This window comes from Neophocaena asiaeorientalis, unplaced genomic scaffold (genome assembly GCF_003031525.2).
Source record: "Neophocaena asiaeorientalis asiaeorientalis breed wild unplaced genomic scaffold, Neophocaena_asiaeorientalis_V1.1 scaffold62, whole genome shotgun sequence".
Lineage (NCBI taxonomy): Eukaryota > Metazoa > Chordata > Mammalia > Artiodactyla > Phocoenidae > Neophocaena > Neophocaena asiaeorientalis.
In genome coordinates, this window is record NW_020175191.1 from 6,841,614 (window position 1) to 6,867,859 (window position 26,246).

General features: G+C 41.4%; 1 protein-coding gene and 1 non-coding gene across 2 annotated transcripts in view; one reads left to right on the forward strand and one right to left on the reverse strand.

Moving 5' to 3' along the window:
- TBX15 (T-box transcription factor 15) overlaps positions 1–26,246 on the reverse strand; it is a 99,389-nt gene that overhangs the window by 47,089 nt on the left and 26,054 nt on the right. The gene's annotated exons all lie outside the window — the stretch shown is intronic.
- On the forward strand, positions 21,168–21,239 carry TRNAE-UUC (transfer RNA glutamic acid (anticodon UUC)). The gene has a single exon. It is a non-coding gene; the product is annotated as a tRNA-Glu (tRNA).

The following is a 26,246-nucleotide window of genomic DNA, read 5'->3' on the forward strand; positions in this document are numbered from 1 at the left end:
TGTCGCGGAGCACAGGCTCCAGACGCACAGGCTCAGCGGTTGTGGCTCACGGGCCCCGTTGCTCCGCGGCATGTGGGATTCTCCCAGACCAGGTCTCGAACCCCTGTCCCCTGCATTAGCAGGCAGATTCTCAAGCACTGCACCACCAGGGAAGCCCTTTAATTCCATTTTTATTCCACCAAACATTTCTGCTTTGTATAGATCAAGTTGTGTATTCATGTGGGAAGACAGACACAACAGGTTCTTACTCTGAAGGAGCTAACAATCTTGTAGGAAGGATACAGAAACTGTTAAAGAAGATGGACTGTGATAGGTGCTCTGGCAGATGTATAGGAGCAAAGCACTACCAGGAGCTTTGAAGAGCAAACAAGCCAATGGACAAGAGGATCGAGAAGATGTCACGAGGTGACATTTGAGAGTGGGCTTGAAATCTATATGCGCTTTATATGAGTTTAATATGAGCAAGCAAAGAAACTATGGGGACAGAATCTCAGGTACTGGGAATAGCATAAGTAAGAACTTGTCATTTTTAGAAAATTACAAGCACACAGATATGGCCAGAGCTTAAAATACATAAGGGAAGAGGGGAGGTGAGATAAGAGATAAGTTGGAAAATCAGGCTCAACGCAATTATACAACAACTTATTTAACATTTAGTATGTGTCAATCACTTTTCTAGATTCTTGAGACATCATCAGGGAAAAAACAAAAATCCCTGGCCACGTGGAGTTTATATTTTAGGAAAAATGTGTGTGTCATAATACGGAGTTTAGACTTTATTTTCTTTATACCAAAGTTTTCTTTTAAATGTAGGTGATGATGGTTCGGTCTTCCCTTCTAGACTATGAATTCCATAAACTGAGTTTCATGCTTTGCCACATCTCCTGAATGAATGATACACGATAGCCTGGTTTCAATATGGAAGATGGGTGGTAGAAGACTACTGCAGAGTCAGATAAGAGACGCTGAATTTTCTGAGACTAGATGCACAAGCCACTTCCATGAGACTGGACCTCAGCTGTCATATTTTACCCAAGGGAGAAAATAGCTTGAAACAATTAAAAGAGAAAGACCCAAACCAGATGACAATCAAACAATCGTTCTTGTTTTTGTTTCTGCCAATAACTGGGACACGACTACATTGAGTGGTACCCCCTAACTGATACTGGCAGTGCAACCACTCCTTGGCCTACTTCTTAAGTCCCAAAGTCTCTAAAACCAAGACCCACCCACAGTCATCTCAGGGCTCCCATTCACACCATAGGAGACATCAGAAGCTATAACCCAGGTTGCACTCTCTGTACCAGGCTCAAGTAAATTCTTATTCCCAGAGGACCTCTGCAGTGGAAATTGGTTCTGGGACATCAGATTTTATCAGATAGCTTAGCAAAATCTGGTGATGAAACTTTTCATAGAGTAATTCTAAATACAGCAGAAGCAGAGCATTTGGCACTGACCTGAGTACGCACTGAGCCCACATTTGATACCCAGTCCAGAGCTTCAAGGGAATGAACTATAACCCAGGTTGGATTAAACTAAAATTATGATGATAGCAAACACTCAAATGAGCCTGTTAGATGACTTTAGTAATGGAATGAAGTCTCTGAGCCCTCCATGCCCTCCAAGTTCTATTTGGGAAAAAGGGGGGTGGTAACCTGAAGCCTGCAATTCCCATGCCAATAATCCAATTAGGGAGACTGAGAGCACATATCCTTCAGCTGCCTAAAGCACTCTCCACCTGACAACCAGCGCCTCTCTCACTGACATACAGACCACAGGCAAGGACCCAACGTCATCCCTGAGATCTAAGCCTTTTAAAGAGGCTTTGCAAAGAAGTGGCGGCAGGCATTTCTACATCTATTTCTTGTTGATCAAACGAAGGCTCAATGTCATTAAAGGTTCAGCCTCTAGTGCTCCAGCTTGCTTTGAAGGTGGAAGCAAACAAAAGAAGAGAAATAACAGGCACTACACTAAATAGTTTATATACATTTATATTTAAGCCTCATGCAATTTTCACAGAAAACCCTATGAAGTAGGCATTATTGCTGCCACTTTATAAGTGAGAAAGCTGAGGTCTGGCAGATGAAAAAGCTCTTCTCACATTATATAACTAGGAGGTGTCAGAGTGGGATTTGACTTAGTCTGACACTAGAGGTGATGCTCTTTCCACCGTCAACTGTTGCCCAGGTTTTAGAACTAGACCTGCACAGTTCTGTGCTTCCCACTCTGAACTTGGAAATGCAGAGCTCACGTTCAGGCTGCTTGGTCAGAAGATAGCTCTATGGAAACTAAAACATTATCAGTTATTTGGGGAAAACAGAAAATTCAAAGCCAGGTCAGATGGGAATTTACCTTTCATAGTAGCAGAGCAGTTATGTTCAGGAATATTTTAGGCCTCTTCACTAACTTAACATTATTTAACAAGTAAGAACAAATGTAAAAGGCCCTCTTTTGTTGCATTTCACTTCCTGTTCCTAGCACCCCCATGTAAAAGATACAAATGTGACAGAGAGATCACTGAAGATCACTGTCAGTGTCAAATCACTCTTTTGCTTCAGCCTAGAGCATAAGAAAAATAATGTTAGAAAGTACTTGGAAGATGTCTGGACTTTGAGAAGTGTGTAATGACAGCATTGAGAGACAAGAAAAGGCAGCTGAAGTAGTTCCTACTTGTACATAATTTGGTTTACACAGGCTTAAGTCAAGAGTTCAGGGCACAGAACTGTTTGATAGTACTAAATATATATCTGTACTTGAGGAGAAATCAACTGATAATTATATATATGAAAGCACTTTATAAACAGTAAAGTGCTAAATTAACAGATAAGATTATATGCCAATGATCAAGGTAGTCGGGAAGGCCAAGAAAAAATAAGGACAAATATGGGTCCTGGATTTTCTAGAACAATCCTAATTTCAAATATTTTATTTCATCCTCCCCATAAAATTAAAAGTTTTGAGACCAACTTTTGGTTCAGAAAACATTCTTGATGAAAGCACAGAAAATGCATAAATGGAATAGTCAAAAATTGGTCAGAAGCCACGTGGCAATATTCAGATCTAAATACCTCTTGCCCCAGAGGTCCTCCAAAAGTTGATCCTGATGGACTGGGTGGTCTTCAAGATTTACCAGTAAATTTTAGGCCAGGAGCTGTCAACACAAGCCCCTTCACAAGGCTCTTGGTATTTTTTCTGAGTGAATTGACACATTAGCTCATTCCTAAGCCGGTGCTTATTTGCTCTTTGCAACCACAGCTACTCCCAACCTCCCACCCCCACCCCCATCGTCACAGCAGCTACTACCATTAACACCATCAGATGTTTGCCACAGTGGTCTTTTAATTTCCATGATGTGAAAAGGAGGCCTTCCCCCAAAGGCCCTGGAAGAACTTGCCTTATATCGTGTTAGGATATTCTCACTGAGCACCAATAAATAAATAAACCCATGCTAATATGCTAAAGGGGAAGAACTAAGCAGCCAGTTTCCAAGGAACGAGTGTAATTTAACTATGACTTCAGGAGACAGTGCCCTTGGAGGTGGCAATGTCAAACATGTAAGTAGGGTAGACATTCGAGTATAGCCAGGAACATGCAATACCCTTCAAATTACGCTCAGGACACCACCAGCTACACTGAGTTTAAAATCTCCCCAACCACTTTGTTATAAAGCAGAAACTAACGCACCAATGTAAAGCAATTATACTCCAATAAAAACGTTAAAAATCAATAAATAAAATCTCCCCTACCTATCAAGCCAAACATAAAGAACCATCTGTTTGATGAACAAAAGAGCTAAATGGCTGGCAAACATAACAACTTCTCCAGTAATTTTCAGAATTCATCCATTCAATCAATTATTTATTTTTTCAACAAATACTAGTTGATTATCTAGCCTGAGCCTGGCAATGTGTTAGGTAATGTGAGGGGCACAAAATTAAATAAGATACGCTCCTACATCCTCAGGAACTTACAAAATCACTTAGGAGACAGGACAGGTTAATAAATAATCTAATAAAAGTAGAAGAGTCAAAATCCAGCATGGCATAGAGCATGCTGAGGGACTGTAATTCAAAAGACCAAGTTCTAAAGTTCATCTCTTCTTTTTCCAACTGTCTAATCTTGAACAAGTCACTTAACCTCTTTGAGCCTTAGTTTTATCATTTGCAAAATGAGGGTATCATTAGTACCTACTTTGTGAAATTTTTATGAATCACTAACGAAGTGTGTGTCTGTGTGTTTACGTAAATACTTTATCAGTAGTAAAAGGGATATATGAATGCTAATTTTCATGTATGATCTAAAAGGAGTATCAACAAAATGCTATGGGGGTTTAGAGGTGAGAAGAACTTCTTCCCGCCCGGTGGTCTTTTCTGGACCTAATGGAGAGATGTGTGCAAGATGAAAAGGAAGAGATGGGAAAGGAGGAGAAAGATCTTCCAGGAAAAGGGAATTTTATGGCAGAGGCACAGGAATAAAGTCTACCAAGCAGGTCTAGAGAACAGCAAGTAATTGAGACCACATCTGTGTGATTCCTCTTGTATCCTCAGCACCTGGGACAGTGTCTGGCACCTATCATGCACTCAGTAAAATGTTGGTTTTGTTAAATGAATGAATGAATGAATGAATGAAACGCTGTATGTTTAGCAAAGCAAGAGAAGAAATGTGGCCAGAGAAGAAGGCTGGAGCCACATCAAGAATCTTGAATGCTATTCTTCTGATCCTCTTCAGGAGACCACTATATCCCTAGTAATGAGGTGTTTTAATTGAACGCTGTGTTCCCAACAAAATCCCAACAGGGTCACCTCTACACATAATCTAAGCTATTGGAATCCCACTAGCTTTTCCTTCCATGACCGTGAGTTGGCAAGGTCTAACCTGAAATCTTTCAGGGGCATCAAATGAATTCAGTGACTTTGGTCACTTCTGTGAGTAGCAGTCACAGTCTATCATCTAGAAAATTCTCAATACTAACTCTCCTCCACGTGAACCTAAGAAGAAAAGGTGCCTGTGATCACAAGGGTAAAATGAGGAAAGGAGCAAGCCTTTCTACAAGTGCTGGAGCTGGTGATGCTTTCGTGTGTGGGTGTGTGTGTGTGTGTGTTACCTGGCAGGGGATGGGGTGCAGAGATGCCTTCTCCTTCAGGAACAGGATGACTCCTGCACACAGAGCTGCTGCACCCTCTAGACCCCCACACAGCAAGCGGCCCTGCTGTCTGCAATGGAGTGGGGTTTCCAGAGAAGCTGCCAAGAGGGGGAAACAGCACGGTCCTTCTTTAGAATCATACAGACCCAGCTTTATGACTTTGGGCAAGTGATTTAACCTGCCTGAGCCGATTTCCTCCATAAAACAGATATGCCCATGGCTCTCAGTAAAGCCCCTGGCACACAGTAGGAGTATATTAAATGTTAGTTCTGTCCATAACTTGGAAAGGGAGGTGGCCACAGGGTTAGATCTTTTCCCAATCACTTGCCAATCCACATTTGAGAGGGAGAAAGAAGGTTTGTGTTCTTTCAAAAGGAGAAAAGCAAATCCCAACAAAGAAAATTTTAAATGTAGAATGGGAAAATATCACACAATGAAGAAAATAATTCAGGGCCTGAAGCAAAATTATCAGAATTGAATATGTTAGAAGGAGAAATTGTGGAAAGGCAGAAGGAGGGAAAAGCAAAGGAATAGTAAAAATGCCAGCTAAGAAAGCCTGTTTTTGCGTAGGTCTACTCCAGGTTCATGATGGCTGCCATACTAGTTGAGAAGGAAAATGACTAGAATCTGAAAGAAGAGAAAACAGGGTAGACCACTGAGAAAAGATGTAGGCTGGATCTTCAGTTAGGAAATGGGGCCCCGAGAGCAAATTCTAGCCTTCAACAGAGAAGCAGAGAGATCAACCTTGGCTGAAGAAGCAGCCCAAGGGCACTGCTCCACAAGAGATGCGAAAGACAGAAAAGAGCTGGGGGGCTGCAGGATCCCCTGACTCCAAATTGACAACCTTGTCAAGAGCTCTCACCCTCTGGCTCAGGCTAAGGAAAATATATACATTGAGGAGACAGAAAAGATCTAGTGCCTGAGGGAGGCTCCCAAGAGCCTCAAGGTGAGACCTGAGAGTTGCGCATTATAACCTATTTGACAGGTGAGATTACTGAGACTTAGTCAAGGTAACATGCCCAGTGCCACTCACCCAGAAGCATCAGAGAGAAGAAAAGGATCCAGGTCTTTCTTACCCCAAAGCTTGAATCAACCACCATCCACTCCACCTTCAGAAACCCTAAAATAAAATGCTTTAACAACAGAAATGAATCTACTTTGGGGGCAGGGGGCAAGCATTAAGAGTGAAACAAACACTCTGGATTAATTGTATTCATAGCAGTGTCTGTGTTCTTACAATACACCATCCCCTGCTTAAGATGCTTGCCAACCTCAGAAACTTACCCTCATATCCCAAGTCCCCAGACTCCTCCAGGAAAAGTCCACCTGCCAGGTGTCTCTCCTGCCTTCTTTTTTTCCTACAAAGCCCTCCCCAGAGGAGAGTGAGTTGTCAAAGGAGTCTAACCTGATGGGAATTTTGGTGATAGCCAAGAGAGTGGAGCAAGGTAAAACAGCCTAACACTGTCTTCTACGTAAAAGCCAATTTGGGAATCTCGGAGTCAATATTCCTACCTCCATTCCTGACTCCTCGAACCATCTTGACCAGGTCACTTAATTCCATTCATTCCTCAGCCAACACCTTGGCCATAGCATGCCTCTGTTTCTCCCCAGGCCTACCTACCTTGAACGGTCCCAATGACCTTTGAAGAAAGAGTGTCCTCCAAGTGTGCCAGCAATTCAGAAACGGACAGCTTCTAAAATAGCTGGTATGTTGTTGGGTGTTGGTTGCCTTCTGAAGGAGTAGTGGTGTCGCAGAGGCAGCAGGATTTCCTTGCCAAAGTGGCTCCCACCCTGCTCCCCATGAGGCTCTGCACTGCCTCTCCCAATCCGAGCCCATGAAGAGTTCAAGCCCAGGGGCCGCAGCATTTAAGCACTGTCAGAGTTCCCACTTCAGTCCTCATAGTGGTGCCAGTTCAGCATCTGTCATGATGACCCAGCCTGAACTGTATTTAGAAGTTTTGGACACGGCACCATGTCCTGGCCCATCTCAGAGTGACAGATTTCCTGAGCACCTGGGCCTGTGATTCAAGGGCTCCTCCTCCCAGGGAATGGGGGTCAGAAGGACTTTCCTAACGGTCTGTTTCCTCCTCAGGTAGGGGACCCATCTGTTGGAGGAGTCTCTCTGAGAGTCGATCTCCATCAATATTATTATACAATGTTATTTTTTTTTAAATACATACTTTTTATAAAGCCTGTAAGACATGGCAGAGGAAAAAGAGAAAAGCAGTCAGAAAATGGGTTTAGTGCTCTGTTCACGGACTACTCTTACAAAGATAAATTTCCCTGGAATTACAACCTGGGAGCGCTCAGAATCTAGCAGATACTGCCAGTGAATAGAAAGAGCTAGCCTAGGACTCGGCCTCTAGGGACAGTGCATAATAATTCCCATTATCTTCTTGACAGGCTCTATGCCAGTCCTGAAAGTAGCCTACTGGAGTCCAAAGAAATGTATAAGTGATCCCTGGCTAGCGGTTAACAAAATAAAATTGAATTTATTTACAGTTTAACATAATCTCCGCCAGGCAGGAAGACTGATAATTAAATAACACTAATCGGGTGGGCTTTGAGGGTTACTACACACAGAGTGGGCGTGGGTCCTCAACTCTGCTAGACCACAGGAGAGAGAAAGGCTTTTTTTTCCCAACTGACCCTCAACTCTCTGCCCCAGTGTCCCTGACCAGAGTCCCATGGAGATACCCTGTCATTTAAAAGGCATCAGTGTTTGTGGCCTCTCCTCATTTCTGGGCAAGGACCCAACATTCAGAGAATGTGGTTTTAGGATCAGGGCATCTAATCCATTCAAGGATTATTTTTCCCCCCTACTGCTCAAATGGGTGTGTTAATCATCACCTCCCTTTGTTCTGTAATAAATTCAGCCCTGGCTAATTCCAAGCCTCTATGCATCACTAAAGTTTAAAGATGGCGTTTTGACAGGTCAGATATTTAGAATCAATAGACCACCAACCAGTCAAAAATCTTAAGTAGTTTTAGGAACATGTGGAAGTAATTTTTTCCAAGAATTCACAAGTTTGGAGGATGAGATCTTATGGATGGTGTGTGGGCTGTTGTAGATATTAAAGTATTACTTTATATACCATATTCTACATGTAATCAAAATTGATTTACAGTGAAGGCAGATTTTCCTTATTATACCAAATATTACACATTATCAGATATAAATTACAATGGAATGCACGCTATATAGCATCTTTAAAAGAAACCAATAAAAGACTGAGATAAAATTATAAGTGAATGTGCAATGATTATACATGTAAAATACAAATGTCATAGGCTAGGGAATTTCATAGAAATCAGAATATTTTGTGTGACACTGGCTACAGACCTACATTTTAATTACAATCATTTCAACTGCATGCAGTGAATCTGTTTGTAAAGGAAAAATTATTTCATAAAGTGTTAATTTCTAATTTTTAATTTTTTTACTTTTTAAGAGAAATATTTATTTTAATTCAACATAAGGTAAGTTCTAGTCACCTGTCATCTTTCAGCCTAAAAATTAGCAAAATTGTTGAAACAAGGCACAATTTTTCCCCATACTTGCTACATGGCTCCAGTTATGAAATATATATATATATGAAAATTTTAAAACAAAAATAGAAGTCTGAGGGTTTTTTTTTAAGTGTATAAAACTCCCACAAAACCTATCAGCATTGTTTCTTATTCTACAAAGTAGCACCAGTAAGAAGAGTAAAGGGTGTTAAAAACCATTATGACAGCATTTCTGAAATTAGGGATACATTTCTAATTTTTTAAATGAAGAGGTTATTAACCTGAAGTCAATGGATGGGTTCTGGGGGTTTATAGGTGACCTAAAATTATAAGTTAAATTTGTAGGAGCTTTCATTTTTCTGGGAAGAGGATGTATGGTATTCATGGAATTCTCAAAGGAATCTATGACTTTAAAAGGACAAGGACCACTGGTTTAATAGGATTCCTTCAAGTGGGAAAATTGTCTATTTTCCAAGCTCTCTTCTGCTGTAATGTAAAGCATTTCCCCTTAGCTGGATATTTCCAGTGGGAGAAATATTCAAAAGAATATGACACAGAATACTAGTGGTGCATCCTGATAGAAATATATTCTTTGTCTCCCTTACGAAGACAAAGTGGTTTCATTTTCTGGGACTGTTAAATGGTCATATGGGACCACCCCAACTTTCTCTGTATGGGCCCTTATTTCCTATCTGTCTTTATTTTAGCCACATATACATGCATGTATAATTTTTTTACTGTAATTCATAACACATCATTTGGGGAAGTAGGGAGATTAGAAATTATCTTTAAGTGAACGAAAATGGGGCTTTTCCTTTAGCCTGGCTACTTTTATTCTTTCATACTCTCTCAGTGTCCTTCTCCCTGCCCCTCAGAAAAACCTCAGTGGCGCAAGAATCCTGGGGTCCCCAGGCTGTTTCTCCTGCTGTGTGCCAAAACCAAGCAAGCTTGCTGCTGTGGGACACACGGTCCAGTCCCCACACCAGGGGTGTGCTCTCAATCCATGGCCTCCAAACCTCAGAAGAAATCTTCCTCTCCCTCCACATCCCCCACCCCTGCCCTGTGTCCTCTAGGGCAGCACCTGCGTCTGGCCCTGGAGCCAAGAGGCAGCTCCTCAGGGAAAGCTGGACGAGGTGAGTAGCTGACACTGTCCTCAGCAGGACTGCCAAGGCTTTCCTAAAGGCCACGGCAACCAAGCCTGCCTGCGAGAACATTTTGATGAGCTCAGTTTGTTTGCTACCGCGAACCTCCTTGCCCTCACAGTCTATTTTGACCATGTTGTGACGCTGAAGACTCTGCTGTCATTGAAGTGAATGATAAATAGAGTAAACTGTCCATTATCTATTGTTCTATGGTGGAAGAAACCCCGGATTCAGAATCAGAAGGCAGGAGCTTGAGTCCTGGTTCTGACCTTGGTGTGGCCTTGAGGACGCCACTGAACCCTGCTGAGTCTCAGTTGAAGCATCCATGGAAAGTGGTTACGGAATCCTACGGCTTACCCAACTCCGTGAGTCCTCAGCAGGATAAAATAATGCAGATGAAAGCACTTTGGAAGCTACAAAGTGACTTAGAAATGGAAGTGATCAGTACTACATTTAATCAATCATCTCATTCACAGAGATTTCTCCCTGTGCGCTAAACACATGCTGAATCCTCACTTACCTTATAGAGCCCATTAAAGATAGGAAACTGAGACTCAGAAGCAGAGCAGTGACATGAGAAGACCTGGATTTCCTCCTCTCATTCGTCTACACCTCCCCCGTGTTGCACCCTTAATGTACTCTTACTGAGCAACTACGGCCTTGTCTTTAAAATGTAGATGATAATCCCTAGCTCCTGTGAGGCACAGATGTAAACAAAATGACCTCCCAGCATCTCATTCCATGACCTATGATTCCACTAGATGTGACCAAAGTCAAAGGGTGCCTAGTGGTAGAGTGGGAACGAGCACTGACCCATGGACCCCATCATATCCTTGCTGCCATGCCCTCTGAACCATAGCACCTGCTCATCTCCCAAGTGATGACCCTGCAGTATGACGAGATCCCGAATTATCAATGAGAAATCACAGTACAGTTAGATGCTAAGTACATCTTACTATATAGTCTGATTCCCTGTTAATCAAAGTATGTTGCATCTTTTCACCGATCAAGCAAAATAGCCCACCCTCCAGTGAGGCAAGCAGATTCCTTCTTTAAATGATCATTTATACTCCATTCCAGGAGATCAGCTCTATCACGTACCCCTTTATATGGAGGTCACGAGGCTGTAGGATAGTTATTATAGCCATACTGCTTTAATCATTACCAGTGACAGGAGGTTTTGTTCAATCCAATGGCGAAATGTCTTGCCCATAGGCCCATGGAATTCCCAGACCTGCATCAAAGCTGGCCTTCTGCTCCCTTCGTGTGAAATGAAGGCCAGTCCCAATGAAACCTCAGGTTTTCCATAAAGTTACTCAGCTTCTCCAGGGTCCATCATTCCTGTCTCTTTTCTCTCCAAGCCTCAGAGTAGCTCTTCTCTCAAAGCCTGCCTCACTTCTTTGCCCCACAGAGTCACTGTTGTAGCAGGACTCAACAATGTCTACAACCTTCTTTAAACTCTGCAAGGAAATGCTTAATGAAGGATGCTGCCTTGATTCTCATTTCTTAAAAGGACCTTGTTCAGAGGAACTGACTTCCTTCCCCTCCAGAAAGATCCTACTGTGGTTTGGGTTAGGATTGCACATTTGGATTCAGTTCACACAAAACTGTGTATCTCTGGCATTAGATGTTCTGCTAACTTAGTCTTTAGAAGAAAGAATATGACATGTTTTGTGTCAGCTCCTAAACTAAACTACCTGTGAAAGACTTCCTTCTTGTCATTATTTACAATTTAATGATGAGCCAAGATGGTCCATGATAAAATACATCCCCTTAGACAAAGAGGACAAATGAGTTTTAACTAACCTATGTCAACTCTGGTCATTTGATGGGAGAGCACAAAATTGAGGAGTATGAGGCCCAATCCAAGCTTAGAAGAAGAGATCGATTAGTGATGTCTGCCATGGGCACAGGAGTAGGGAATAGCAGCTCACATGTTACATATTCACTATCATATTCTTTCCAAGGTTTCTACTGATATGCTGCCATGCATGAATTGCAGTGCTGTCCCTCTTAGCTGTTTTAAGGGAATAAAGGCTATTGTATCATTGTTCGTATTTTGTGTCATTCTTTCCAAGTGGACCAGGTTTTCCAGAGGCAGCAGATAGGCCACTAATCTTTCTCCTTTACCAACAAGGTCATCACGTTAGCAAACGTCCTCTGCTCTGACACAGTTTTGGTTTTAATGGCGAACTAATGTCTTCATCAGTATCTGTGCTATTTCACACTTCATTTCCGTCCCTAACTCTTGGATGCAAACCATCCAGTCCTGGTGATTTACTTTGCGAGAGTTTCTTTCAAGTTAGTTTCCTTCTCTAGGGATGCCACGCAAGCATTTTCAGGGCTCCAGCTGGGGAGCACCCAGCCTTGAAACATCAGCATGTGATCAAGTCATTCAAGAAAGCCAAAGGCCTTGGCAGGGATCTGACAGTGAGGCCCTTAGCTGAGGCCTTCGAGTCTGAGGGTAACAGAAGCAGCTGCTAGTTGTTCTGCTTCTCAGTCAGCACAGTGGCTCAAGGTGGTCCAGATCATCAGAACCAGAGAACTGTGAGCAGATGGAAAGAACACAGATGCTCTGAAACTGTGATCCACAATTCAAGCTGTTTCCAGAGCTCTCAATGCGTTTCACAAAATCTCCAAACACTCTCAAGGTAAGAATGGTCTTAAACTTCTTTTCTATGTCCTATAGTTGCTGCAATCATCCAACCCAGATTTCTCTAAAATAGTCCTAATTTCAAATAGTTCATTCTGTGGTCCTTGAAATACATTTGCATTTAAAATGTAAAGATAGGAGATAATATCCTAACATCTTGCTTGAAAAACCATCCCTTAGCATAAGTACACAATAAATACTTTACCTTTGATTTAGTACATTCTGGCCACAAGGCACAGCTGGGAGGAGTGAATAGGGAGGGTGAAGAAAGAAGTGTCATGATTTCAAAAAATCTGTAAAGGATGGCTCTTATGGAACCGAAACAGAAAGTATCCCTCTACGGTAAGAGTCACACACAGCCCTGGGGGCTGTGCATACGTGGCTTGTGGAGAAGAGATTTCTCTGCTGAGGTCTGAAGCTTCATCGGGGCAGGGCCATGTCTGACTTTTCTCCACAGGGAGGGAACATGCGGGGCTGAGGATGAAAGACCCAGGATGAAGCTGGCTAATGCAGAGCCAAGACGCAGTGGCATAAAGAGGACCTCTCTCTTCACGCATCCTTGGGGCAGAAGCCCTCATGATGTGGCCTCATTTTCGGCCATAAAGATAGTTTAAATGAGGACCACTGAAGTATCTGTCAATGCAGCAGAAGTAAATATATAAGCACCTTCCCTCAGAGCACACTCCAAATAGAAGGCAGAGCTGAGGCCTTCCAGACAAGCCTGAGCTGCGTGACCTCTGATGTGGCTTTGCTGTTACTGTTTTGTTTTTGTAAATGAATATCCAATATTTATACCCTGATAACTGTGAGACTACCCCTCACCATTCTACCAAAGGTAAGCTTTAATCAGAGCACCCGACAGAGCTCAAACAGCATTACCAAGAAAAATAAGAAAAGACAGCCTCAGTTTCTCAAAGCTTGCTGGTATGAAAGCACAATGTGCTTCATGTTTCTCACTGGAGGAGCAGGTGGGTCAGTCTCAACATCAGCCTGTGACCTTGGTTCTTTGCCAAATGAGGCAGTGAAGACGGACAGGAAGGCTGCGCGTGCCGCTCTGAATAGGTGCTGCTGTTTATGACCCCAGAAAGCAGCACACACGAGCAATTTTGATATGCAACAAATTTAAACATTTAAGAACAGAGAGACTCATGAATTCTGATGTCATCCAGCTATATGCAGTAAGGAAGGGCAGATTACTCCAGAAAACAAATGACTAGAAGTAAATTTCGTCAGTAATGTCACAAAACATTGGAATGAATTTCCTTGACAGCCAAGGTTCTCCTTAACCAGAGACTAACAAGGTCCAAATTGCAGCTGTCAGAGGATAACAAAATAACGAGGAAAAAGTTCATCTCCCAACAGTAGGCGATACTGGCCCCGGTTGGCTTGGTATCCTAAGCCTAACATTGAGTTCTGTGGAGTTCCACACACAGGCTACTGCTGATGTGAAATCCCCCAGAATAAGAAGCAGGACGTCTCTCTGCCAAGGAATAGGAGTAGCCTGTGTCCTCCTACTCCTCCCAGCTGGAGAAGGGCCACTGGAGGAGTTTGGGGGTAACTGTAACAACAGTCATTGGCCCTGAGCCTGGGGCAGCAGATCTGTGGAATCCCAGGCCCTGGTCCTCCCCTTCTGGCTGGCAGGGTCTCCAAATGGCTCTTGAGCTCTCCTTGGCAGTCATTACAGTTCACCTGTTGCAACCGCAGGTGCCATTTTCTGCTCGGCCTCATGGACGTTGTTGCAACACCCCATTGTCCCTGATCCCGTGTGCTGAAAACTGAAGGTCACCACTGACCTCAGCCAAAATTGCTTCTTGCTCCCACCCCTGCCAATCTGTACCACATACTCCAAAGGTCACCAGCCCCATGTTAGTGCCCCCTGTCCCAACATGGGCCTTGCTGCTTCTCCAGACTTACAGCCCCTACAAGGTCCTCTCTCTTCCCTGTGCCACCCCTGCTGCTGCAAGTGTGAGAAGGCCCTGTCCTCGCCAGTGCCAGAAATCTGAATATGACTCTTCAGCAATGCATTCAGCTGGCAGGAACGTAGGGCTGGGGTGTAAGATGATACAAGTCTAAACAAGGAGTGCAATTTCTTTTAAGTGATATTCCATGCTTAAAACCAACCATGCCTTCAAAACAAACAAAAACAAAAACAAAAAACAAACAAAGGGGGCTTTCCTGGTGGCGCAGTTGTTGAGAGTCCGCCTGCCGATGCAGGGGTCACGGGTTCGTGCCCCGGTCCGGGAAGATCCCACATGCCGCGGAGTGGCTGGGCCCGTGAGCCATGGCCGCTGAGCCTGCACGTCCAGAGCCTGTGCTCCGCAATGGGACAGGCCACAGCAGTGAGAGGCCCACGTACCGCAAACAAAAACAAAAACAAAAACTAACCATGCCTTCACAGATTGAAACCAAAACTCAATTCTCAATTATTTTATGTGCAAGTGCCACTCTCACCCAGGGCTCTGAGAGGCAACAGTCTTAGGCCCACTCTTTTTATAAGACCTTTTACAACCCTGGAGCCCACCATCAGTTCCAGGTGTTTAATCCCTCTGTCTCCTGGTAAGCCTGCCCTAACATAGGCTTAAACACCCACAAATGCCCAGACTGGGCACCCACATGAAGTATGGCTGAATTTCGCAAGTAGACTAGCCCTAGGAAGCTCAGCAAATAGAATCACAGCTACACTTTGGCTCCCGGAAAGCTGACAAGGACTTTTTCCTTGGCTAAGAACCTGCACTAGAGCCCACAAAAGACAGAAATTGAGTACTCCTTTTACTTGAAATTCTGCTGTCTCAGAAAACCAAGAGCAGGAAACCACCAGGAAAAGGCTGTTAGCACTTGAAGCAACGGTACATCTCATATTTAGATCTACCCTCAGCTCAAGCCTCTGAGCAGTATGAAATAGAGAAAGCAGCCACAAAAGAAGGCTGGAGAAAAGGGGGGCATTTCATTAAAAAAAAAATATAGACCCAATACTGACATTTTTTCCATATTACAAAGGACTGGGTTCTGGCCTGTGGACGGCTGAGATAATACTCTTTAAAAGTGGATTTTATTAAAAAAAAATGAATTAAAGCCACTGATTCTAATTATAAAACACATTTTAAAATTCAGTTTCATTATTTCACAGTTCACACCAGAAGATTTCAGATGGGAATGGATGACACACGAGAAATGCCGAGTGCTTATAATATGTATGATGTTACACATATGGGAATTATCTGAAACCAATGTCTTCCTAACCCAGCACTAATGTTTTACACACAGGGTTGTTTCAGTTTTCTTTTCCTCCCTCCCTTCCTCTCTCCCTCCCTCCCTTCCTCCCTTCCTTTTTAAGTTTACTGACCTTCACACTCAAGAAAGTCAACAATTCTCCTCTTTCCTAAATGAAAACTTTTAATGAATTTTGGTGAATACTTTCTTGCCCCATACAAAGGTAGACATTATTTCAGCAGATCTGAATTTATTCTAAATAAACACTCTAAAATTAACCGGGCCAAGCAGTTATCTTTATTTGCAGTGGGAGTGGACTTAACATGAATATTGTAAGCTGTCTATAGTGGCCCTTGCCTACCTTTCTAGGTTCTCACAACCAGGAAGACCAAATAAAGCCCGATGTCCTATTCCCCAAGAATTGTCCCATGACAGCCAGGTGATGGCTGGGAGGAATACTAATCCTCACATGGACGCTTGGAAAAGCATCAGTCTGATCAGCTACTTTCCAGTAGACTGTCAAAGCTTTTTCTTCTCCAACCAGCAATCAAATCAATCTGTAATTTGAAGACTAAATGTCACAAATTCTCAAAGTCAGATGAATTTGGGGGGACCAAGGAAAGCTAAGGAGTTCCCCTACTTGGCTTGCCAAAGCAAGGATCAAAGGAAGCTTGGAGTGGGTGCAGTATCACAGCCCTGGAACGGAGGTCAGGTATTTGGCCTTTCCCCGGCTTCCAATGATATTGAATACAACAGATAAATTAAGATCAAGGCACACGGCAGTTCTAAAAGCACCAGCCTGTCCCCAGGAGATCCCAAGGGAGAGTTGTCATCTACCACAGGCCAGGTCTTTTCCTCACTTGGAAGAATGCCTGTTAACATGGGGATGGATTACATACAATAACGTGTAATCCAAAGCCCTACAACATGATCACAGAAGGGGGCAAACTCATCAAGAGCGTTCACTTGACCAAGGAAGAGATCCTAATGCAGCACAGGACACAACCGACAAAATTCACTCTGCTCCGACTCCTGATGAAGCATATGTGTGTGGAGAGGTGACTACCCGAAATAGCAAGAGCTCAAGTGCTTACAGGAAAATCTGACCCTTTAACTTAAGGCAAGCAGAGCCTACCACCAAATCTCAAAGACAGGAAATATTTCTGGGCTTAACAACTCAAGCCGATATTCATTTCAAGTTGGGGGATTTCCTTAATCCAACTGTTGGTTTCCACAATTGATATACGCAGACATCCTAGCTGGGAGCGCTGCATGATTTAATAGGTTCTTACTTGGCACAGCCTTCAGGTTCCGCCAGACCTACCCAGACCAGTAAGACGGCAGACTCCTAAGCACCTCCTAGGTTGGAGGAATTACAGGATACCAAGCTTCGGGCTTCATCAGGCTCAAGAGTAAGGCCCAAGAAGGGAGTATGAAGAACGTAAGCCATCTTTCCAGAAGCCGTCTTCACAGGCAATGTAGAAGTCACCTACATTTTAGGGTTGCCAGGAAGGCCTCTCTTGCTCTAAGTTTGCCTATAGCTCAATACTGGAGATCATCTAGGCCATGGTTTTATTTTTATTTAAAAGAAATTTTTCAGTATATAGGAGCCTCCTTCTTTTAAAAGGCCAGCTGCATTTTAAATAAGGAAGAATATGTTAAAATATACATATGTATGTATATAAAAAATATACACATATATCTATATATAGATATATGTGTATGTGTGTGTGTGTGTGTGTATATATATATATATACACATATATTTTTTCCTTAGGAAAAGTGAGGTCTGGAACTGCTATAGTGATTTTGCTTCTGCAAGGGAAAATTTAGAGCCACTCCAGGTCCACAATGTTAAGCTAACACAGCAAAGACTTTATATTTACAAGAGTCAACAAATTTCATCATTCTGTCTCCTATCACACATATCCCAAAGCAATCAGGGATTTTCAGAAAACCAATCAATCAATGAATAATTCATGCAATGGGGGCACAGGCAATGGGGGATGCCAAAAAGTATAATGCAGGGCCCTGCCCCCAAAGCATTTACAACCAGAGAGTAGACAGTATAGAAATATAAAATTGTTGGGTCAGAAAAAAAACCCTGTCATGCTTCTCTGCTAGGTAATATTCTTTCTGCGAGCGTCTGGAAACACAGCTCACAGAACAAGTTCACAGAAAGGAAGAGCTTCCTGCTCTAGGACAATCATGGAGTGAAAAAAAGGCAGAGAATCACATAGGTCATGCTCTCCTGCTTCAACTCCATGATCCTGTTCTAGGCTCCAAGGAATGCTTGTGTATGGAAATTTTAGTGAGCCCCGAGGCTTAGTGATAGCAGCCCACTCTTCCCCATGTATGTCCTATTGAGATTTATAACCCCTGTGTAAAAGGTCACCTATAAAAGATCTCATCTTTCCAGGCAAGGTAAATGTGCAGAGTCCATTCTAGGTCTGTAAAGACCTCCTGTCCTGATGGCTATGAGCTGTAGAATCTTGTCTGCCTTCTCCATCCTCATCCATAACCTCCTCTCAGAATTGGTACAGACTTACTGTTGGTACCCGTATAACACAGTGATGATTTATATACCTTAATGCAGTACTGGCCATGGCTTAGTATATGCTCTTCTTGTCCACCTTTTAAGAATATAAACTTCTTGGGAGGAGGAACCATGTTTTATGCTCTACAGAATCTATAAGGACTAGCAAAGAACCAACCACCACTAGACAAAAGCATATTAGTTAACTGAGGGGTTTATTGCAGTTCTCATCAAATATTCAAATAAATCAATTACCTAAACAAAAATTATACATCAATGCACCTGTGTGAATCACACCCAGGCTTGAAATGGTGAACCAAAGCAGATTCAAAGAAGACTAACTGATGACACCTTCTCACAGGAAATACTGATGACGTCACATAAAGAATATGCTGCCATAGCACAGTGAACACAACAAATAACATCAAGTTGACTTTCCACATGGAATCAAAACTCCATCCTCAGAATAACCTCCTCAAAAAGGAAAATAGTTAATGAACTAAAATTCAATCATATTATTCTAGGGCTTGGGCAGAAAACGTACAAGTCAAGCCCAGAACATCTTGTTTCATCAGAAAGTAAGAAAGTGCTCAAAGAATACTGGGAACATGTCAAAGCACACAGGAGCTAATTGGAAAGGACTTCCTCTGGCCAAGTCAGGAGTGATTGGAGTATCAAAGTGAATAATAATAACAGATTATAATCCACTAAATAAAATAGGAACTAAAGAGCCCAGAAGTTCATTTAAATCAAGTTAATTAATTAATCAACTATTATAAAAGAAAAGCTCTTCCTTAGAGTAAAAGGTCAACTAATAAATATAGAAGGAATGATGGAGACAAAAACGTCATTATCAATAGACTTCCAGTTCCCATGCCAGCATGTAAGGAGCTTAGAGGTCATCACTCCACTTTAACAACAAGTAAAAACCTGAACAAACTGAAAAATCAACTACTCTTCTTAGATATGTCAGAGAAATTAGGTCACAAGGCAAGTCCCTCTCCCAAATCAAAGAGACAGAGAGGGGGATACTTAGAATCACAACTTATCACAGCAGAAACCCATGAGCACAAACCTCTACAGGAACTGGAGCCAGGGTAGGAAAACCTAAACCATAACTGACCAACTGCTGGAGGCAACTCCAGGGAGACCCAGTTATAGGGGGAATCCCACACTTTTGTGAGTTTTACCTCTAGGAGCTCTTTTTAGTGAATATCAGAGAATAATACCTTCATACTTCCATCATGGAGAGGGAAAAGGGAACCATTTTGAAATACACCAGAGCATTCTCTTCTCAACAAGGCCTCCCTTAAGAAACTATTTGCCAGAGCATAACATACCTGGGGGAAGGAAATTACCCAACTTCAGCACGCCTCTATCCATCCTGTACCACTCAAGGGGAAGGAAGGAGGAAACTGAGAAACACTGGTGAAGTTTACAGTCCAGGACACAGGCTCACCTGTGCACTAATTATAGAACTATAGAACACTTTCTCTCCCTTCCACACCTTACCACCACACCACTAAAAGCCTATTGACTACAGTTCCTTTCACACAGTACAACACGTCCAGATTTCAACCAAGAATTACAAGGCATACTAAAAGGCAAAAAATACAGTTTGAAGAGACTGAACAGCAGCAGAATCAGAGTCAGATGGCAGGGATGTTGGAATTATCAGACCAGGAATTTAAAACAACTATGATTAGCAATGGCTCTAATGGAAAAAGTAGACAACATGCAATAATAGATGGATAATGTAAGCAGAGAGATGGAAATTCTAAGAAAGAGTCAAAAAGAAATGCTACAGATTAAAAATACTATAACAAAAATGGAAAATGGTTGTAATGAGCTCATTGGTATACTGGAGAAGGGTGGGGAAAGAATCTCTGAGATTGGAGATATAAAAATAGTAACTTACAAAACTAAAAATTAAAGAGAAAAAGACTGAAAAAAACCAGAACAGAATATCCAAGAACTGTGGGACAACTATAAAAGGTGTAACATACACATAATGAAAATACCAAAAAAAAAAAAAAAGGGTGATAGGAATGGAAGCAATATATGAAGCAATAATAACTCAGAATTTCCCCAAATTAATGTCAGACACCAAGCTACAGATCCAGGAAGCTGAGAGAACACCAAAGAAGATAAATAAAAGAACAAAACAAACAAACAAAAAACTATACCTGGGCACATCATATTCCAACTTCAGAAAATCAAAGATAAAGAAAAAAATCTTGAAAGAAGCCAGAGGGGAAAAAAACACATTACCTAAAGAGGAACAAAAATAAGAATTACTTCTGACCTTTCCTCAGAAACCATGCAAGAAAGTGGAGAGTGGAGTGAAATAGTTAAAGAGTTGAGAGAAAAAAACAACCAACCCAGAAGTTTGAACCGTCCAAAATTCTCCTTCAAAAGTGAAGGAAAGATAAAGACTTTCTCAGGTAAAAGTTGAGGAAACTTACTGCCAGTAGACCTGCTTTGTAAGAAATGTTGAAAAAAGTTCTTCACAGAGAAGAAAAATGATACAGGTCAGAAACCCAAATCTACATAAAGGAAGGAAGAGCATCAAAGAATAAGTGAAGGTAAAATAAAAACTTTTTTTTCTTATTAGTTGATATAACAGAATAATGCTTATATATTTCTTTATGCTTATGTGTGTATATATATATTTACATGTATATGCTTATTTATGTATGCTTATGTGTATATACATATGTGCAAAAGCATATATATATATACGCAGACATACAAATAATATACTTATGTATAAGTGAAATGAATGACAGCAATGATTCAAGAATGGGATGGAATAAACTATATGGGAAAAGGATCTGAAAAAAATATATATATTCATATATATATATATAAGACTAACATGACATTGTAAATCAACAGTACTTCAATTAAAAAATGAAGAATGGAAGGGAAGAATTAGGAATATTTGGTTATTATAAAAAATTATCAGGGAATTCCCTGGTGGTCCAGTGGTTAGGACTCAGCACTTTCACTGCAGGGGCCCAGGTTCAATCCCTGGCTGGGGAACTAAGATCCCACATGCCACACAGTGTGGTCAAATTAAAAAAAAAAAAAGAAAGAAATTATTATTCACACTACCCATGAAAATACACTTGTATTAGTTGTAAATGTATATTACAAACTCTAGAGCAACCACTAAAAACAGTATTTAAAAAAAAGAGTATAATTGATATTCTAAGAAAAGAGAGAAAGTGGAATCATATAAAATGCTCAATTAAAACCACAAAAGGCAGAAAAGTCAAAAGAAAGCAGAAGTAGCTATTAAGTTCAAACACAGCAGATTTCAGAGCAGGAAAATTATCAGTGATGAAGAGGGTAATTACATAATAATAAAGGGGTCAATACTGCAAGAAATCATAACACTATTTCATGTGCCTAACAACAGAGCATCAAACGACATGAGACAAAAACGGACAGAACTACAAGGAGAAATAGATGAATCTACTATTATGGTTGGAGACTTCAAATACCACTCTGTCAGGAACAGACAGATCCAGCAGGTAGAAAAATCAGTAAGGACATAGTTGAACTCAACGACACCGTCAATCAACTTGATATAATTGACATCTATAGACTACTTCAGCTAACAACAGCAGAATACACATTTTTCTCAAGCTCACATGGAACAGTCACCAAGACAGACCACATTCTGGGCCATAAAACACACCTTGATGAGTTTAAAAGAACAGAAATAATACAATGTCTGCTTTCAGACCACAGTGGAATTAAACTAGAAATCAATAACAGAATGATAGCTGGAAAATCCCAAAATACTTGGAGATTAAGCAACACACTTATAAATAATGCATAGGTCAAAGAAGAAACATCAAGAGAAATTTTAAAATATTTTGAATGAAATAAAATGGAACAAAATCATCAACATATGCTAAAACAAATGGGTGAACGTTTAATTAGGAACAAGATACGTAGTCTCAAAATATCTCTCCATAAATTATTTATTGACTTCAAAGTAGAACAAACTAACTTTATAGTGGAGAGAAATGGTTGACACCATCTAAACCAAGTGATCAGAGTTAACATCACCAAAATGGACTTATTGTGGTAATCATTTCACATTAAACGCATATATCAAATCATCAGATTGTACACCTTAAACTTACACAATGTTATACATTGATTATATCTTAATAATACTGGTCACAAAAAGACTGGGGGAAAATGCAGCTAGGTGATGTCTTCTTTAAAACAAAAGTTAACATCACTAAAATTGGGAGAAACCAATATCATGTGCTCTTGATATGGTGGTGTACTTAGGACACACTTCTGTGGTATTCCTGCCAAAAAATGTATAACCTGAATCTAAACATGAGGAAACATCAGACAAGCCCAAAATAGCTGGCCTATAAAATAACTGGCCTGTGCATTTCAAAAAATAACAAGGTCAAGAAAGATAGAGAAAGGCTGAGGAACTGTGTTGCAGATTAAATGAGATTAAAGGAATTGGACAGTCAAATGCAATGCATGATCTTGGATTAGACCTTGAGTTGGCAAAAAAGAATATCTGTAATGAACATTAGGACAAATAACGAAAATTAAAAGACTTGATTATATAACAGATTGTATCAGTGAACAAGATCTCCAATTTATTAACAAATGGTTCAGAAAACAATTATATAAATGTGTGTGTATGTATACACACGCAGACAGAAGCAAATGAAACAAAGTATACAATTAGTGAAACTGAATAAAAAGTATACAGACAGAAGTTCTTTGCACAGTTCCTATAACTTTTCTGTAAATTTAATATTATATCAAAATGAAAAGTTTAAAAAATGCTTAATTTTAGGAAAAGTTCAAAAATTTTTTGAAAAAAGTCACCATAATATCAGATAGCTGAAGAGACATTTGTAGTCTTTAAAATTAGATTAAATCTGCTGACACACCAAAATTGCAGAAGTCACCACAAAAGTTTGCCTAACAAAGCTGAACATTCAGAATGGGTTCTCTGGTTCCTGCCTACCTCCATTTATAGGAGAAATGTAAAAATTAGACTTGATTATGGAATACTATATTTAACTAATTGCAGTGTTGGATGAAATGCAAAGTACTGTGAAACAATGAAAATAATTAAATGTTGAAAATGCAACCACACACTTGACAATAATCAAGGAAGAAATAGGAAATGAAGAATTTGGTCAGCATTGGACAATCCAATGAGTGATCAGACCCTGACCCTTTGGCTCAGGGTGATGCCTTGGCCCAATGCCCCCACCCCAGAACCAAGAGTAGGGGTTTCCCTAAGGCAGGGCCAGGACTGAAAATTTTAAGGAAGCACCAAAAAATTCAGCTATCAAGATAAACGATATTTTAATGCAATTTTTTATGGGGAACATTTTTAAAGTCTTTATTGAATTTGTTACAATATTGTAACAAATATCTTTTATGTTTTGGTTTTTTGGCCACAAGGCATACGGAATCTTAGCTCCCCAACCAGGGATTGAACCTGTACCCCCTGCATTGGAAGGCCAAGTCTTAACCACTGGAAAACCAGGGAATGAACAAAATATCAAAATATTAAATAGAGACAGTGGTATGAACTGAATGTTTGTGTCCCTGCCAAAATTCGTATGTTAAAGCTCTAACCCCAATGTGATGGTATTTGGAAATGAGGTCTTTGGGAGGTAATTAGGGTTACATGAGGTCATGAGAATGGGGCCCTCATAATGGGATTAGTGCCCTTATAAGAAGAGACACTAGACCTCTCTCTCTCTCTCTCTCTCTCTCTCTCTCTCTCTCTCTTCCACGTGAAAACACAGTGAGAAGGCAGTCATCTGTAAGCCAGGAAAAGAGCTCTCACCAGAAACCAACACTGCTGGACCTTGATCTGGCACTTCTCAGCCTGCAGAACTGTGAGAAATAAATTTCTGTCGTTTAAGCCAGCGGTCCCCAACCTTTTGGCACCAGGGACTGGTTTTGTGGAAGACAATTTTTCCATGGACGGGGCAGGGGTGGTGGGGTGGTGGTGGTAGTTCAGGCAGTAATGCAAGCGATGGGGAGTGGCAGATGAAGCTTTGCTCACTCGCCCGCCACTCACCTACTGGTGTGGGGCCTGGTTCCTAACAGGCAGTGGATCAGTACTGGTCTGCAGCCTGGGGTTTGGGGACCCCTGGTTTAACCACCCAGTCTATGATATTTTGTTATAGCAGCCCAGGCAAACTAATGCAAATAAGATCAGTACTACCAACTTTTCCTTTTGCCTCAGGCTCCAATATCACTCTAATATTTTGATATTTAGTTCACTATGGATTTTTTTCACCTTAACTTTGATTTTTTAAACGTTGCACTAAAGTATTGTCTTGATTAGTGTAGTAAGCTTTTTCTCTCCTAGTCCTAGCCCCACGATAGGAAACACAGTCTAGGACTTAACTCTGCTCCCACAATATTCTCACATATCGCTACCAGCCCACCCTCCCACAGCAAAGTAGCCAAATACCCATGGTTCCAGCCCATATTTTACCAAAGCTTGCCTTCTTAGGCAATGTTGAGGTGCTCATCAACTCCCTAACAACTCCACTTGGCCAGCCCTGCCTCTTCTGTTTTCCAATGACCTAGCTCCAAACAAGGAAAATATTAAACAGATCACCCTAGGAAAGGCAAAGACAGAGATTAGGACAGTAAGTGAGATGTCAAAGGATCAGTAGAAGACCATGTTTAGTGTTCCAGTATTATAAATACTGTTTAACAGAGAATCAAACTCAGAGAAAAGAAGCGTTACCAATCATCAAACAGTATAACATCTTCCATTATGTGTATACATATAATGGGAAATTAAATGCAAGTTCTGGTAACTTTCCTTGAGGGAGAAGGCAGGAAGAAAGCAGAAAAGGGAGGTGGAATAGAGGAAGGAACGTCAACAATTAAGTGCCTAGAGAAAGACGAATACCATATAATATCACTTACATGTGGAATCTAAAATACGACGCAAATGAACATATCTACGAAACAGAAACAGACGCAGGGACATAGAGAACAGACTTGTGGTTGCCAAGGGGGTTTGGGGCAGGGGAGTGAAGTACTGGAAGTTTGCGATTAGCAGGTGCAAACTATTACATATTGGGTGGATAAACAATAAGGTCCTACTGTAGGCACAGGGAAGTATATTCAATATCCTGTGATAAACCATAATGGAAAAGAATATGAAAAAGAATATATATATGTATAAATGAGTCACTTTGCTGTACAGCAGAAATTAACACAACATTGTAAATCAACTATACTTTAATAAAATAAAATTTAAAAACCATTAAGTGCCTGATCTGCACTAGAGTCTGTGCTAGGTGCTTCCCAATTACCTCACTGAATCCTCCCAATTCTGAATGCTGGGCTGTGAGGGATATACTCTGCCCCTATGCCAGAAAGCTTTCAGGCAAGTGAAGAGTATGTATTTATAGACATCTGCAAAAGAGACCATCATCTCTCCCTGTTGGAAGGCAGAAAGCTGTGGTCTGCCAGGTGTGCAAGGCTTCTGTATCTGAATGTTAAATGTATGAGGTGTCTCAGGCTGGTGCCTGAGCCATGATGGTCCTGGTTATTGCCAGTACCTGACCTCTGTCAGCACTGTAGGGGCTCCAGTCTGTGGAGCACAGTCTGCCAAGCTGTGCTGAGCCCTCCCTGGAGTTACCGCTGCTACAGCACCTGTTTCATTACTATTATCTTTTACCCATCTCCCCAGATCACCTTAACACTCTGAGCAGCAGCAAAATAGATAGATTTGTTCTTCAGTGCCAGTCCTACTTCAGTCTCCTAATTCATTACTACCAGATAGAGAGCTACCCACAGACCAAATGAGAAAGAGATGAAATCTGACTTCCAAACCAGAGTACGCATAAATATCTGCCATAAATTCAACACATCCAAAAACACTCTGATGAAAACTTGAGTTAGGGGCTTCCCTGGTGGTGCAGTGGTTGAGAGTCCGCCTGCCGATGCAGGGGACACGAGTTCGTGCCCCGGTCCGGGAAGATCCCACATACCGCGGAGCGGCTGGGCCCG